The sequence below is a fragment of the Engraulis encrasicolus genome, chromosome 13, assembly GCF_034702125.1.
Source record: "Engraulis encrasicolus isolate BLACKSEA-1 chromosome 13, IST_EnEncr_1.0, whole genome shotgun sequence".
In the NCBI taxonomy this organism is placed as follows: Eukaryota; Metazoa; Chordata; class Actinopteri; order Clupeiformes; family Engraulidae; genus Engraulis; species Engraulis encrasicolus.
In genome coordinates, this window is record NC_085869.1 from 15165181 (window position 1) to 15181411 (window position 16231).

Sequence of the window (16231 nt, forward strand, 5' to 3'; positions counted from 1 at the left end):
TTAAGGCTAAGTTTATAATATTTCAGTTTGTATAATATGTAGGACAAGACTTAAAACTATTCAACACAAGTGCGTATGTCTATTATCCTGCACTGTTTACCAAGCAGGTTCATGAGACAAGACCTCTTTTTTTTCCTTTATATCAAGGTACACTAATGTTAACTATTTTGATTGGTAAAAGTAACGCATGCACATCTAAATACACTGCCTGTTTTTGTTTACCATATTGGTTTTGCTTTCTTACTTGTTTACTTTGCAATGTGACATACCCATAGTTATGCATATGGTGTCAGCAGGAGTAGGCTATTACATATTTTTTGTGAACATGAGGTAAACAGTAAACATTAATAATAATGTTTCAATGATCTTTCAATAATAATACAACTTCAGATAACGACAACAAAAAATAACACAAATACTGTAAAATGATACATGCTACTGTTAAATTTAATTTTAGCATAGCTCTTCCTTTCATATCTCTCATGGCTCTGACTGACCCCCATTCATCTCCTCCATCAACAGAGGAGCCATCATTTAAGAGTTGCACAAGTGCTCACTTCCTAAGGGATGGGGGGAGGGGGAGGGGTGTGGAGTGCTGAAGCAGAACTGTCTGTCAGCAGACTGGCCTGATTCATATTCTCAGTTGTGAATTATTCTCCCCTTGTGCCAAATCAATGGTTCACAGGACTTCTTTAATTAGTCAGATAGATCAAGGAAGCATGGTCCTCAAATCCCAGTGTGCACTACACTACATGATAGAATTTATTAATCCCATGGTTCTAATATTTGAGAAGGATGAAATGGTAATGAAGAGAATGATGAATGAGAGAATCAGAATTATATTTGCTGCTCCAAAGCTGGCCAGCAACATTAAGAGGCAAGATGTAATTTAAAAGTTATACCAATCGGGTCGGTGTAGTTTGATCATGTCGCATCCTGTTTAAAAACATTTCGAATTTTGAAGTCCGTAAATATTTCGAAATGTGCTTTTCCACAAGACATGACAGACAGTGCCCACTGATTTACAACAGTGTGTGTGTGTGTGTGTCTGTGTGGTGGGGGGGGGGGGGGGTAAAGGATATGTAAACCGTTTCTTTGAGCATTATGACAGTAACTTTTGTGTGAGATAAATGAAATTCTGCACATTTTCAATGAAGACTTGTTTAAGAAATAAAATGTCTGCTGAAGCTTGGTTTCAGAAATGACACCTCTGGACACCTCTGAACAGCTCAGATAATACACTCATGAAAAATACTGATTGTAGTTAAGAGGCGGCCTATAACAGGAAAACTGAAAATTTGCAGGACTGTCCAAAACCCTGCATTGTGCATTAACCCGTTAAGAAGCGGCGTTATAAATGTGCTGTTACCAGAATGGCAATGACCAAGTCATAGTGCATTACCAAAGGCCCTGTGTTATGTCATAGTAGTGTAGTACAATAGTAGTTTAACTTTTCAATGACTATACAGCAGGGCTATTCAATTGGAGGCCCGAGGGCCACATGCGGCCCAGATGCAGTCCACATGCGGCCCAGGCATGGCCCCCAACTGAGGCAGTACACATTTCAGTTTTGTTACTGCAGTACAACACATTATTGCTTGTGAATCTTCTGCTGTCTTACACATTCACATTTAATGTGGTTAAGTTTTAGGTTAGAGGAACATGTTTAAAATTTGTTTGTGGACTACTGATTTTAAGTGTCATTTCAGTGATGTCTGAAAATGTGTGGCCCAACTGCAGTTCTTGGTTTCGAAATGTGGCCCAGATGAAATTCTAATTGAATAGCCCTGCTATACAGGGTGCCACAAGAGGTACGGCGTGCATTATGGGGCTATGTGTATCATATTTGTAGTATGCTGTGTTCTCGTCTCCAAGTGTTGATACCGCAGTACAATGTAAGATTTTTCTTTTCATAATGGACAAATCTGTTGACTGCAGTGTCTGCACGAAGTTAGTATGAGGATATGGTAAAAGGAGGCTAGCTAAGAAATGGCTGGAGTACCAATAATCCATTTGGGTTTAGGTGTTTTCCTCAGACAGTGTGCTCAGTGCTCTGTGTAGCTTTATAGTTTGTGATTTGATTTCTGGAAGTTGACTTGAAGGCAGGCAGTCTAAACCAGGCGTGGGTATTTGCAGATTTCAGGCTAAGGTCCACATTGGGTTTAGATTAGAATATTGACCAAAGGGCCAGACGTTGCAGACCACTTGAGAAATGATAAAGTGAAGTGAAAGCCCAACTCCCACTGTCATTGTGACACAGCACTTCACGGCACACAAGTGCACTCTGCACACAACAAAATTGCATTTATGCCTCACCCGTGCAAGGGGGCAGCCCCCACTGGCGCCCGAAAGGGGGTAGTGCGGCGGGGTGGTACCATGCTCAGGGTACCTCAGTCATGGAGGAGGATGGGGGAGAGCAGTGGTTAATTACTACCCCCACTAACCTGGCAGGTCGGGAGTCGAACCAGCAACCATGGGCTACAAGTCTGACACCCGAACCGCTTACCCATGATGTATGCTAACATACTGTAACTTGTTGGCTATTTCATTTCAACATATTGTAATAAAATGTAGATGAATACAGTAGCTTTGGATAATCTCATCCTGCAACACCACTTTCTTGGGTTTCCATTTTAAGAATGTTGGGTGAGAGTATCACTTTGGATTTTTAAGTTGTCATTCTTTTAAAGGCTCTGTGGGCCAAATAAAATGTGCCCACATTTTTCTATACCTACAAACTGGAAACAAGGTTCCCTATGTTATAACCTTCTACTGTCAACAAAATTGTAATGGCTATGTCTTAATCTGATACTTAAAGCTCTCAGTAATATAGCAATGTTGTTATGATGTAGTTGGGTATTTTCAGCAAATAGTGAATAGGCCCGCAGGCAACCCCATCTGCACTTAGGGCACATTCAGGCCGACTGAGAACTGTGCCGGTGCCTGTACCCGCACCTAATCGCGAACCGGCCGTCGTGTTCACGGCACAGAAATTAGTGTTCACGAACCAGAAAGTTGGTTTGCAATCCGAACTGCAAAATACTTGTTTTTTCTCCGTGACGACAACGTGGCCATCAGGTTCATCCAGGTAACACAGTCACGTGCGGAAAAAGTTCAGAGCCCGGTATGAACACGGGCGGTTCGCAGGGGTGCGTTCCAATATGTGACCTTGCGTCCGTCCTCCACTTGTGCTTGTGGCCTCGTACCAGGAAGTAATACGTTGTGATGACATCACTGACAACAGCATTATATCTCGTAATATATATATAATATCTCGCAAAAGCTCAATTGTTAAAGCAAGGATTCGATTATTTTCGATACCTAAGAATTTCCCACGATATGACACGATTCGAGTCAATTTTTTCCAATTACTTTTCCACTTCTATTATGTTATGGAGCTAGGGCATTGGACTGGGGCCAAGATTCGATTCATTTCCATCCTTGAGAATGCGACGATACAATACGATTCGACTTGATCGTCGGCCGATACATCGATGCATATCGATAATTATTTACACCCCTAGTAGGTGCTAGCACCAGTTACGTTTTGCACTAAAGTGCTTGTGTGCATTCTAATATGCTACCTTGTGTCCTCCACTTGTGCTTGTGGCCTCGCCCCGCCTTCTGGCCCCTCCTCCATGGGGAAAACAATAAAGTTTCCCCGCTGTCAGCCTAGTTAAAACAATTTTTGAGAGACTATTGTTCATTCACAATCCAGTTTGCAAATGAAAAAATGACTTTAAAAAAATCGATACTTTATAGTACCGTAATGGAGGTTGTGATTTACACCCCTAGCACCGGCTCCGGCTCCGTTCTGGTCGGCCTGAAAGCCCTATTAGTGGCTAAGGAGTAATTTTCAAACAGTAACTCAGTGGTTGCCAAACTTTTAATGCTGAGACCAATTTAGGACCGAAGGATATTTTTTGCGACCCCTGTACCCTGTCATATTCCAAACGGTCTGGGCCGGATTAATGCACAGGCTATATGGCTGCAGCCTAGGGCCCCCAACATGCTATCCCCCAAGATCCAATTTGGCAGTAGGCAACCCAGTTTCAATGAGCAGCATAGTTGCAGTACCCATTCTGGCCACATTCTACACATTACATTACATTGCATTTAGCAGAAGCTTTATAACATAATCATAGCCAACATCACTAGCAAATATACATAACAACAAGTGCAGATGCAAAGAAGGGTTAGTACGTTTTTTTTGTTTGTTTGTTTGTTTTTTTAAAGTAGCCTAGAGCAGTGTTTCCCAACCGGGGATCCGTGTACTCCTAGTGGTCCGTGGAGGTACTGCAGGGGGTACGCAAAGCACTGAGAGATTTTTTTTAAAATTATTTCTATTTAAAAAAAAATAAAAAAATTGGCTACAGCACAATGAAGCAAGCCCGTTTGCAACGACACCAGAGCACTAAGAACCTATTTCCAATCATTGAAGTTTATTTTGTTAATCATGTCATGCAAACATTTCTGTAGCAGCTTAAAAGTTACCATTAGTCCTGTACTTCCTTGTTTGAGGAAGCAGAGTGAAAGTTCCACTGTGCGTAAATAGTGTGGGGTGCCCACGGGGAAGTGGGGCAAACTATTTTAGAGGGGGGATGGGGGGTTTGCCGTTTGATACACTGTAAATATTGGCACTTTTAGAAAAATTGTTCCCAGATCTGGCAAAGGTGATAAAAGACAAACAATCCAAAGTGTCTCACTTAAGAGATTTATACTAACTACAGGTTTATGGACCTGTTTATGAAGGACACACTGAAGGTTTGTGATTAACAGGTATTAGGCCTATGAGTTATGTTAATGTAAATGTGGTCCTTTTAAAAAAAAAAAAAGAAAAAAGAAAAATATTAGCCTTCTTGTTCAAGTTAGATATAGGCTAACAAAAGGAAGGTTAACAAATTTCACATTTTGTTAAATACATTTAGGTTTAATTTATTTATATTCCAAGAAAATATTCTTTATTCTCAGGGGTTTAAAAAGAGAGCGAGAGCCCCTTTATATATATATTTATGTTCCTTTTATGTTCAAGATAAAAAAAGATCTCGAAAATGTTTTTCGTGTAGGGCCCAATACTCATTGTGTTATGCTCTACTTTTGGAGAATCATCAATGTGTATGTGTGAGGGGTAATCATGGTGTGACAAGAAGGCTCAGGGGGTACTTGGGCCAAAAAAGGTTGGGAAACACTGGGCTAGAGTAGGCCTACTGGCTTCTACAAACACTGCAGGAAGAAGATGGTAGAATCAATGACAGACTAAAATGCCTACCTACTACACACTGTCACTGCCCAGTCACTAATTTCAGATCTTTCCTGAATATGTAACCTACAAAGTAAATAAACTAACTTTTAGGTATTGCTACATGGTCTGACCAGATCAGGCTGGTAGTCTAAGAGTAAACCATATTTATGAATACGACTTTGGAAGCATACTTTGTAGAAATAAATGGCTGAAAACAAAAATCACACACTGGATCTTCACAATTAAACCTACTCTTGTCTACTGATCAAGCACTGTAGGTCTAGGCCTACTTGGAATTCGAGCTCCACGCAAAAGGTATGAGAACGTCCTCTTCATTAGAACTAGAACTCAATGATACAGAGATAGAACTACTTACAGTAGGCGGCCGAGTCGACCCCCCCAGGGTGCTCTTTAGGAAGTGAAGCGATAATGGACAGCTTGAGGTGAAACGAAATCTTTGGCAGGTAAGTTATGGCTATCTTAGTTAGTTATAGTCTGTAAATGTTTGTATTCAGAAGATATTTTTCTCCTCTTAAACGTTGGACATTCGCGTGATGCTGCTGGTTAACATTTGCCCAGGCAGAGCAAGCAGAAGGTGGTGCTAACAAGCTAACTTTGACAACCTTCCTGATCAAGTTACATCCACAACTGATACATTTCATTTATCGGGTTATAAAGCTAGTGAAGAATTAAAAAGTCTCAACTCTGGCGCTATGCACAACATGCCACAGAACCATATTTTCTTCAGGCAGATGATGATCTGATTTACTCTCAATGGATAAGATGCATCGGAATTACCGCGTTTTCCCAGTGAGACACTGCTCACTGCTAACCCTAAATAACCATTTCCATATCAAACCCGATGATGCGCTGTCATACTACACGACCCGTGTCTACCTACTTGACCACTTTCTCATGATGTCGTTTCGATGTCGAAGTAATTACCTGGCAATTGGTAAACCATCAACTAACTTATGCCCCTGGGATTTGGTTACACATGTGGACGTGAAGCATATCTGTTGAACTCGTGTCTTTCTTGGGAGTGTTTTACAGCCTACATCCTAACTGCAAGTCTGTCAGGAACTAACTGAGCATAAACTAAAGAGTAGGCCTAGTCGTGGCGCGTGATGTTTTATTTATTTAAATAAAATCTTTCGAGATCGGCCACAGACCCGCTTTAACAGAGCTCGCGACGAAGTACAGACAGCACTGTTTTTTTTTTGTCAACCTGTGCCCACTGCCCAAGACAAGCCGCGCACCCCCACCCCAAAACCTTCTACACGTGTATGCGCACTAGAACATGATTTAAGTGATAAATGACAATGATTCTTGCTTGAGACATTAATTAATACCTTAATGACTTTACATGGGGACCAGAACATGGTTTAATTTGGTTTTGATTTGCCCTAATTATAATGATCACTGACAGAATTTTGGTCACAACCTCCACACAAACAAAATTCTGTGCACCCCCTGAAATTTCTGGCGCACCCCAGGTTAAGAACGACTGTGATAGGGTACAGTGTAGTGGGGACTCTCCCTGTGCCCAGGAAACCATGGACTGGCCATCTGGCATAGCGGGCATTTTCCGGTGGGCCCCGCACCCTTGTGGACCCCTGTTTTCAGAAATGTGAAAAAAGAAAAAGAGAAAGGTTGTTGTTCATTGACCATTAGGGGTGTATCATTTGGTGTTTTTGGTGTACGTATTTATTTTTAACATTTTTTTTTACATCTATGAAAACAGGGGCCCACTAGGGTGCATGGTCCACCAGTGAGTCAGTTCTGCGCCACTTATGAGGGGCCCCATTAAGTCAAAAGGAACAGTGTCTTCCTTGATAAATTGTATATTGGCGGTTGGTAAACTCTGATGACACGCGACAACCGTCATTTCCGTGAAGTGTATCAGACAGAACGTGAATTGGACCTGCACTTCACCCTCAAATTTAGTTGAGGGTGGAAAGTGCACTGTATCACAGTACACAGTGCACAGTGTGGAGAATGGAACACGCTCCTGTTTCTCCCGCAGATCAGCCCTGCCTTTGTTCCCCCATGTTGGCTCCCGTGCATCCAACTAATATATCCATGTCAAATGTCAGACTGCATTTGGAATTCAGTTGTGATTATAATTGTAAAAGCACCAACTTTTTTGCTTGTTTTAATTGGCAGAATCAACACCAGCACTGCATGCATTTAATTAGATGACATTATTGGGTTTCTCAATCACAGTAGGCCTACAGTAGGCTAGTGCTATTAAGTATAGGCATACATATTCAAAGAATTTAAAATATGTGCTGGTAAAATAGTTTAAAGGTTAAATACAAAATTGCTTTACATTACATTTGGCAGATGCTTTTATACAAATTGACTTACAACCGAGGACATAATCATAGCATACAACAACAAAGTGCTCAGTGTGTATGGAGAACAATAATAGCAAATGCTTTATTGTGATGGATTATGGATTATGGATGGAAATTGATTATTTTTTTATATATATTTTTTTTATTCATGTATAATTAAAAGTACATTAACATAGGATTAAGTAGAGAACACACACTCACAAAACATTTAGAGTCTACCCCAGCACCACAACAAGTGGTGTAGTGCCAGAAGTGTGAATGTAAACAATTTCATGAGATAAATGAATTATGGTAGGTAAAAAGTGACAGTTGTAGAGTGTGTAAATAGTAGCAACACAAGTACAAGACTACCGATTAGAGATAAGAGAGGTTGGGAAGGGATTGCTGCGCAGGAGAGAGCAGCGCTGCTAGGAGTTCAGTGGTGTCACGCCTAGTGGCGCAACGGATCATCATTGATCCGTGGTCCGTTCGGACCAATCATTTCGGTTCGGCACACACATGGTCCGCGGGTCGATTTATGAAATTGTGCGCATGTTCAATCTAGTCGTTTGGGACGTCTACCTCACGCACTGCATGGAACACAAACAACAACACAAACTGTTCCCGAAATCTTGCCTGTGCCATAGTTGCAAAACATTCCGTGTGATAGCCTACTGTAAATGCATTTTGAAGACTGACTGTCAAATTCAAACTGTCAATGTCTAGAACTACTCTCGCTAAATGTTTGTGTTGCGATCGGTTGAGTTCAGCGCATTTGCGACGCAGAACGCGATAGTCGCGTGTGATATAAAACTTTGGCAAACTTCATTCATTTCGTGTTGTGACTCCTCTGACATTTTGAGGACAGCGAGCAGGTTAAATCATCTGGTTAGACATTCTGTGCGCTCTGATGTCCCTGCAGAGTCTCCGCCTTCTTAAAGCAGCCGCTGCCTTTTTTAACAGTCAATGCCAATTCTCTCTCTCTCTCTCTCTCTCTCTCTCTCTCTCTCTCTCTCTCTCTCTCTCTCTCTCTCTCTCTCTCTCTCTCTCTCTCAAATGCTGAACCGCTGAGGCAATTGTGTTTCAATAAAAGATTGATGCATTTATCTGCATTTGCATGTACAATTAAGGACATGAGCTCTGGTCTATGCGCCATCTGTCAGTAAGTCACTTTAAAGTCATCTGTCAAGTAAGACTTTAAGCTATTATTTTGGTAGTGTCCATATTCTGAATTAGACATTTTGATATAGATTAATCTAGATTAATTTCTTAATTGCAATGAGATTAATCTACATTCAAAAAATTATCTATGCCCACTAGGGATGGTACCGTTCACAAAATTCACGGTTCGGTTCATATCACGGTGTCAAGGTCACGGTTTTCGGTTCTCTACGGTTCTTTTTTTTTAGTTCATGATAAATGGTGCACTGGCTAATAGAATTGGACTTATCATTAAATATCCTACATATGGTTTGTATAGGCTTATAATGTGAAAATGGTGTGATTTTAATTGTGTCATCCTCTGACTTGGTCTTATACGCTAATGTTTTAATCAGAGAGACTGGATAAGATACTCCTAGAATCTCTGTTTTACATATTTTTCTGGGCAGTGCATGAATTGCGGTTTGCGATGGATTGCACGGTTCGGTTCGGTATGTGTGTGAATTGTACGGTTTCGGTTTTCGGTGCGGTTTGTGCCATCCCTAATGCCCACCCCTAATTAAGACACAGCTTATGTTTATTTGTCTTATCGATTAAAAAAATAATAATAATGAGATTATTATTATTATTATTATTTTTTTTATTATTTTTTTTTGCTGATCCGAAAAATGATCCGATCCGTGGGCTCTGATCCGAGGAACGATCCGAACCGTGAGATTTCTGATCCGTTGCACCCCTAGTCACGACGAGGAGGAGGCGTTGTGGTCTGGAATTGCCATCTGTAAGCTTCCCTACGCCAGGGGTTCCCAACTTGTCCAATTTGGGGCCCACTAAATTTTCACAAATGATTTCAAGGCAATATTATACAATGAATATAGTTACACGTACAATAAGTTATAGCACTCTGAAATAGCACACAAAATGCCACACTGAAATGGCAATGGGCAAGTTTATTGCTATAATGATAAGCTTAAATGTAATTGTCATTGAGTGAATGAATGAATGAATGAAAATGAAATGAAATGAGGGAAACCATGTAAACTTGGAAAAATGAACAGTGTGATAAGTTTCTAAGCAGAGGGAAATGTAATGGTATTTTTACATTCAGTTCGCTAATTTCTTCAACCCAATGTTTCAAAATGTTTCAAAACTTTCAAGTCTGACAAGACAAATTAAGTGCATGGCGATAACACAGCCAGCACCAATACCAACACCTTTACTTGGTAATTTGATGTTGCTCTGAGGTTATGGGTTTGAACCTGGGCATGAATCAGGGCTTGACATTGCAGGGTGTATGCAGGGTTTTAAAAAGTATTAAAAGGTGATAAATTAAAAAGCCAAAATGTAATGGCCTTAAAAGTCGTAAATTTGCTCAAAAGGTATTATTTTTTGAAAAATTCTTTATTATTGTTTTTTAGTTGTACCATTTTGACACAAAAATGATTCTGTATCTGAGGGCAGAATGAGGGCAGTCAAGGGTACGCGCTTAGGGCGTCAGGTTGCCAACCTGCCAGGTTGGTGGGGGGGGTTAAATCAACCAGTGCTCTCCCCCATCCTCCTCCATGACCGAGGTATCCTGAGCATGGTGCCGTCCCGCCGCACTGTTCCCTCTCGGTCGTATTTTTGCAAAAAAAAACGAAAGTGTAATGTAATGTTAAGGAGGTAGAAATTACTAAAGATGTCTTGTTAATACTCACATCGGAGTGTTGTGATGGTTGTAAAAAAAAAAAATCTAAAGGTAGTGAAAAAGGGTAAGGTAAGCGTACCCATTAAGCCCACCAAAATCTAAATTTCTTTATTTTTCAGTCATCTTCACATAATTTTTTTGTGAAATGATTTGTTAAATAGTAAGATTTACCTCTCTTCTCAATGTTCGTCACTGAGTTGATGAATATTTCAAAGTACAACATGGAGATTTTTTAGTAGAAAAGTGAAAAGTCTGAGTGGGCTTAAAGGGTACCATTGGTACCCTTTAAGCCCACTTGTGTTCCAAATAAGCTCATATAGTTATTTCTCTATCAAAATACCTGGTGAGGTGTGTAAGTTGTGTGTAAGTGTGCAGTGTTCACTTGTGTGCTGTGGAGTGCTGTGTCACAATGACAATGGGAGTTGGAGTTTAAGTTGAGTTTAAACAGTGTAGCCTACATGGCATGAATGGTTTCAGACCAAATTGTTCTTCCAAAACGTAAGATTTGCTCAAAAAACAATGCAGAAAACCTAATTAAATATTACGGCATCTCTTACTTCATATACTTCATAAAATACTTAATCCAAACAGAGAAATTATTTTTTTGTTATTGATTATTGTTGGTTCATTACATTACGCCTTTTTAACCTACAAATTGAGATTGTACAGCACTTTTTAATGTTCCTCAAAGGCCTTTTTGGTTAGCATGCATGCCAGTTTGCATGCATTTCAATAGGGTGTACCATTTAAGCCCACCTAGTACCCATTAAGCCCGCCAATACAAAAAGCTATTTTATGGAAATAATCAGCTCCCCAAAACATTTCATGATGCATTTCTTTAAAGATCAATGCCAAACAAACTGGCATATGCTTAGAATTCATACCTAACCACTTTAAGTCTTACGGTAGAGTAAGATAAAGATGGTGTGTGGTTGTATCAAGAGAATAGCGGAGTTTGCTCGCTCATAAAACACATCTTTCCATTTGAAGGGAATTGCTATAATTTAGCAAAACACTGCATGTATATATATAAAAAGCATTACATTTACCTCTTAGTTAACTAAATATGAAAGTATTTTCAAAACATTTGACTGAAACTAGCTGAAATTCTATGATTTCTGACATGTCCCAAAACAGCGAAGTTTTGAAGCGACTTCTTGTGAGTAGTCCTGAGACTGGATTCACTTGGACGGGGATAACTCACCGATAAAAAATGTGATTTGCTTGCAATAAAAACATTTTGTCAGTTACTAAACCCTTTAATTGGATAGGGTGATGAACAACAAAATCCAACTTTTCCCTTTCTTTAAATTGACCTCAAAGTTGAAAGTGGGCTTAAAGGGTACATGGGCTTATTGGGTACACTTACCTTATTAAATGGTAGTAAATTTGACTTCAAGATTGGTGTATATACCCTGCATTGGGTCTGCCAACCGACCAAATACTGGTAAATCATGGCTGTGGCTAGTAGTACTGTTCTTTCAGTGTCACTTGCCAATTTGACTAGCAGTTCCTTGTATGATATCCTTGTAGCCTATAATTCTATTGTATTTAAGAAAAAGATCAGTAACTCAGTTTCTATTTGCTTGATACTGTATATTTCCATGTAGAAAGCTATACACTCATCTTGCTTTAGCACCTCATCTTCTGAGATTATACACTATCATGATAAAGAAAAAAAAACAATATAAAATCTGTGGCAAGTGGAATATCTTAATGGCTAGTGACTCGGGGAAAACACTAGCCACAGTGGCCGGTGGGTGAAAAAGTTAATGCCAAGCCCTGGGGTGGATGTGCAGGAGTAATGGCTAATTCTTTTGAAACTCTGTTACGGTAGACCCAAGTTCATTCTACTGTTGTCTGTTGTGAATAGGGCTGGGTATCGCAGCCATGTTCCTGTATCGATTCGATTTCGATTCTTAGGGCTTTGAATCGATTAATCACGATTCAATTCGATTCATTCCGAATCGATTCAATCCGTTCCCTTCTTGGTGCCAGGATTTCCCCCAAAAGATGCTGTTGCCTATTTTTATATAAAAATGTCAAAGGGCTGTGGCTTGACAGTGTTAACAGATTGCTAATTTGTAATAAGTAGGCCTAGGCGTAGTTGATTACCTACTGGGTATTTTCCATAGACCTAAATTAAACAAAAAGAACAAAAAGAAAAAGAACCAAAAAATGGATTTTGTGCCCTGTGAATCGATTATGTGAATTTTAGATTTAATCGATCGATTATCGATTAAATCTTTTATTTTACCCAGCCCTAGTTGTGAATGTGCTTTATTGCAAGAGTTGGGGACAATACAAATGTCTGAAGACACTAATGTTTAACGAACTCAGAATCCTACACCAAACTTCTCAGAGTTTGTGTTTGGGAACCCAGATCAGAGTACCCGTTCTTTTGCACTTTCCTGAGGTGGCGGTCGGGGTTTCTGTCTACCAAGTTTCAAAAGAATGAACCATTACACACAGAGAGAATAGCTCTAGGAGTCGGTGTAATAGTGTGCCCATCACTAGGCTTGTCGGTGCGCTCTGCCCATCTTGGCAGCAAACAGGGGTCTTTGGTACAGTGGTCCGGCCCCCAGTTTGGTGCCTCCGATGGCTCAGGCCTGGGTGGGGCAACTTTACTCCCCTTTGTTCTGCAGAAGAAATAAAGTTTTTCCAATTATCTTGTGAATCCTCACAGGGCAAAATCTGCAGGTCTGCTGAGAAGGACAGAGGAAAAACAAGCGGATGTTTGAGGTAAGTAAAATCATTTAAATAGAATGTTCTGTTACAGAAAGTGAAAAAAGTCACAAGATCTGTATGCTGACTGAAAGGACATTTGGAATGTTGAATTTAATAAGATTATTGAAATGGCGTTGATTATTAATGTACATCAGGGCTCTAAATTAACACCAGCCAAACGGCCAAATGCTGGAGAAATTTCAGTTTGACCAGTAGAAAAGACCAACCTACTGGGCACTTTGACCCCTTGTGGGTGTGTGTTTGACTATTAAGATTACATTTACAAGCCATTTTGGCTTGTGATGAAAAAAGTTAATGTAGGTGTTTATTTTTTAATTGCTTGTAGACAGTCTACTGAGTAAGTACTGGCTACTGTTTGTTTTCATACAAGAATATTAATCATTATATCATTGCCTAAAATGGGTAAAATGATCTATTACAAAATTATCTTATTTTAGGTTGAATGCATTGGTACTTACAGCAGTGGTTGACCCACATAGGCTACTAAAAAAACAAGGCTGAATTTACTTGTTGTTATCCACTCTACCCTCCTGCCAGTTATGGCAAACACACATACAGTACATGGCTCTCCACTGCTCCCCAGCCAAGTGTTATTGATTCACGGCCCTTGGAGCTTTGGGTTTGTTATGCTAATTATGCTACATGGTTAGCAGAGAGTCATAGCCCAGTGTGTCGTCATGTTCTGATCATCAGCTTCATAATATACAGATGCTTCAGAATCTGCTGAAAAACGGACTAATTGACTTCTGCGTATTAGCACATAATGTAAACTGTATCTTCTATATTGACAATTTATTTCAAATGTTCAATGGCAGGATATTTAACAGGAATTTGGTCACACTACATTACAAATGCCCAATTTTCCCTCAAAGGGAACCTGGCACCTCTAGAATCATTGGCATTGCTTACATTGTATTTTTCAATACTGAGACTTCTGGTCAAGGAGTTTAATGTATTTGAAAAGGCATTTTGTTGCACACTTCTAGGACTAGCATACATATTTAGATATGAACTTTTAGCATCATTAGACACAATACAAGTGTACATATCCAACACACTGCACATTGATGTGCCACGGTTCATTAAATTAATGCAAATGGTACAATTCTGTAGCTCAAAACGGAACATTTAAAATCTTAAAATGTACTTGTACTGTATGTGAAAATATCAATAAACACAATCATGGATAATAAAAACAATAATAATAATACTGGTAATATAATAATAATAATAATAAACAGCTTAATAATAATAATAATCATTAGTTAAACAAGGTCCAAATTATAAGTTAACTTGTGTGATGCACTCTGTATTTTCATTCCCTGTGACTGAACCTTGGGTAACCAACCACTGAACATCATAAAGTGACTCACAGGTGTTTAAAACCGCATGGGGCATTAGGAAGCACAGGCTGAGCTGCATGGGAGGGGCTGACAGAGCCGTTTTTATTTTTTTAAATCATGTTAAAAGTATGCGGACAATATAAAAGCAAGTTGTATAGAGATGTGTAATTACAGTTTGGCACTAATACCAAGCTATCATGTAGTTCACTTTACAGTCTGAGCCAAAGTCCAAATTTGATACACAGAAAATTGATAAGCTTTAGTGGTGCCATCGATTTAAAGCACTGTGTTGCTTCTCTGACAGCCACATTTACATGACGCTAGGTTATTTTGGGTAGACTGGCAGTGGAGAGCTTGAGCAGGGTGATTTATACTGGTGGGCCATTTCTGTCTCGCTAGCCGGGGACTTTGCAATGGTGTAGAGTCTCTTAAGGGGGGGGTGGCTCATGTGTCACCCAGGGACAGCTGCTGGTCACTAAATCCAGGTCTGGGAAGCCCATAACAGCCACCCCCACAGAAAGATACAGCCTGGGCTCGGACAGTCAAGAGCCATAAAGGAGGACTAAGAAACAACCAAATTTACCACAGGGCAATGTGACAATCAACTGGAATTTAGGTATTTAGGTTTAGTTATCTGAAGCAATGCCACAGTGTCTTCTAGTTTGGCTGGCAGAGTGGTGGCTATCAGGGACTGATAAATCAGTTAAAGCAGTTACAGTACTTTCAAAGTCATTAAAATTATTATTAACATGACATTAGATGTACAATGATAAAAGCGTGACATCTGAATAATTCGCAGAACTATTTCAAAGTCTTTCTTACGTGAAAGGCTATGATCGTTTGTTTGTATACTTTCTTAATGGAAAATATACATGACAGTCCCCACATAGCCGACTGACAGGCAGCAGCAACTGCACCTCCCTAGATGTCAGCATGTTTACTCATGAATATTCAACAGGTGATTGAAGGGGCATTCAGGCAAGCTGAGCTCAGTGTTGCCAGATTGGGCGGTTACCCGCCTAATTGGGCTGCTTAGCATGGCCGTCTGCGTAAACAGGAAAAATTGGCCATTTGGCGTTTTTTTCTGCAGTTTTATGCCCATAGAAATCAATGCAATTTGTTTAAATTGGGCGGAATTTAGCGCCTCTTGGCGGTTTTTAGCACCTTTTGGTCAGGATTTGATCAGACACATCTGGCAACACTGGCTGGGGTTGGCCATTTCATGCATGACAAGTCAAACAGTTCTAAGCACGTGCCACCACTGAGACTGTTGAACTCTTGAGGGGGAAAAAAAGAAAGGATGACAAAATGAAAAGAAAGAGGAAAAAAATAGAGGCTGTTAAACCTGTCGTTCATATGACAGATTCATATGTCTTGCTATATCTTTAGGGGCTAACCATGTGTCTAACCCACTGCATATCGAAAGGTATGATTGAGAATCCTGAATGCTGTACCTCAGCAGTGACATGACAGAAGTATGGTACTAGGTAAACTACAAAATTGAATTATGTGTCACAGTTCTGTAAGTGGTCTCGCCATGAATTGTGTTTAGATGCCGTTAAGAAGCCTTTTTATATTTGTTAGGAGGTTATATTTTTCCTGCAATTAACTGAGTCAAAATGTAGGCTATGACTATAGTTTAAAAAAGTATGTTATCTGTCACTAAGCAATACATATTAAATGCATCCAGCCATTGTGAACAAAATTACAC